The following is a 1,805-nucleotide window of genomic DNA, read 5'->3' as shown; positions in this document are numbered from 1 at the left end:
TGCTGCTGTTAGATCACAGCTGCTGTGCAGCAGCAGTGTTCACATGAAGTATAAAACCCCCTAGCATGGATAGCAGTCTCTTCTATATATTTCACATTAGACAGACCGACCAAATGATGAAATCCTCTTTGCTTTTGCACAAGAATCTGAAATCTGCAGGATGGATCTGATTTGTTATACGTGTGCAGACTGCACAGTTACAATGGCTTTTACATTTACCCTCCTTAAAGAAGGTTCAAGTAACAGTTGGAAAGGTAATAATTAGAAGTTGGTGGCCTCCATCCCCTAGGAAAGGTGTTTTTTCACTGAAACAATCTGTGAACCTTTGGCTTATGACTGCCATGCATTTTTCAGTTCTTTGCTAAGGTAAAACTAGTCAATAATTTAGTTTTTATCCCATGGAAGAGTCTGATATTTTGATATACAATACAAAATATTGACAGAATTTCACCAGCAGCTTGACTTCATTCCAGCTGGTTTCATTTGTAGCTCACATTTGCTGGAAGTGCTCCCTTTCCTCAAGGATGCTGTGCACTATATCTCCCTTACCCTTCATGATTCTGTCCCAACCAAATGAACATCCCACGACACACTGGGACAACCAATCTGCCACAAACTGCAATGGTGTAGCAGTGCATCATAGAAAATGTGGCCTGGCTGAGGAAGCTCAGAGGTTCAATATGTTACATATTGAAAAGTGTCGTACAATCTCTCTGCCAAATGTTGTATGTCTTGTTCTGTATGCTTGTGATTTCAAACAATGCACTTATTGCATTGCTCACCTCAATAATCTTACTCTGTGAAACTGAAGAATTTTTAGGGGATGGAGAAAAATGGGAATGAATACTCATTATTATGAGATCTAAGAAGTAACAGAAAATGCTGAGTAAGACAAAATTACAGAAGAGCATATACTATATTGTACTAACAGTCAAGCACTTTTGAAACCTTTTTATCTTGAAAGTTTCAAAGGGTTATATACTTTCAGAAAATGTTTTAACTGATCTTGCAAGCTATAGAACTGGGCGGCTTTCCTTTGCACTAAAAGCAACACATGGATCATGCACTCCAGTAGTAGAATCTCTCCCTTTAGGAGCATTCAGACAAGATCACAAGCAATCTGATCTGTCTCTGAAGCTATCTTTGTTTTGAGCAAGAGGTTGGTCTAGATGGCCTTCAGACTTACCTTACAGTCTAATTATTCTGTGGTTCTCTGTGCCACTGCTGCTTCTGCTGGAAGAACCTTGACATTCCAGTAATGTGTTATTATTTCGTGTGCATGCACCACGCATGCAACTGATGAGTTCCTCACACTTAGCAGCTAAAGAAAGGTAGGCATCTATTGCATCAGTGTCACAGTGACTTTTGTCTATAAAAGTGGTGCTTCACAAATGTCAGCATTGCAAGTGTCCAGTTTTAAGCTTCTGGTGTTCTTCATATATATAAATGGAAGAATGAAAGTTCTTCTAATATTTATCATTCTCTAGAAAATTGATAATGCTCTGGAAAGTGCAGAGAGCTGTCTGGTTCCATCCAACATATGTATCTGTAAAGGCAATGTCCCTTTTTGAAACGAATGATATTCCATGAAAGAACTGATGGCTCATTGGCTATATGTCTGCTCTTGCAGCTGCTGAAGATGAAAGGAAATTTTTGACACTAAACTAAGAAATGTACAGTACTGACAAGTACTTACATTCTGAGAGAGGCTGAGTTGAATCTCTAGATCCGGTACTTCTTGGAGATATTTATTCACAGAAATAATTAACCAATAAAACAAATAGTCTACTGCAGCAAACAGAAGC

The 1,805-nt window shown here is 38.6% G+C and overlaps 1 protein-coding gene across 1 annotated transcript in view; it reads right to left on the bottom strand.

Annotated features, from left to right (window-relative positions):
- Positions 1-1,805, bottom strand: part of DCSTAMP (dendrocyte expressed seven transmembrane protein) — a 7,370-nt gene that overhangs the window by 4,212 nt on the left and 1,353 nt on the right. The gene's annotated exons all lie outside the window — the stretch shown is intronic.

Source organism: Empidonax traillii, unplaced genomic scaffold (assembly GCF_003031625.1).
Source record: "Empidonax traillii isolate 1590-97213 ecotype Southwest subspecies unplaced genomic scaffold, ASM303162v1 scaffold126:size1624879, whole genome shotgun sequence".
NCBI lineage: Eukaryota > Metazoa > Chordata > Aves > Passeriformes > Tyrannidae > Empidonax > Empidonax traillii.
Note: the sequence above shows the minus strand (reverse complement) of the source record. Positions and strands in the feature narration are given on the sequence as shown.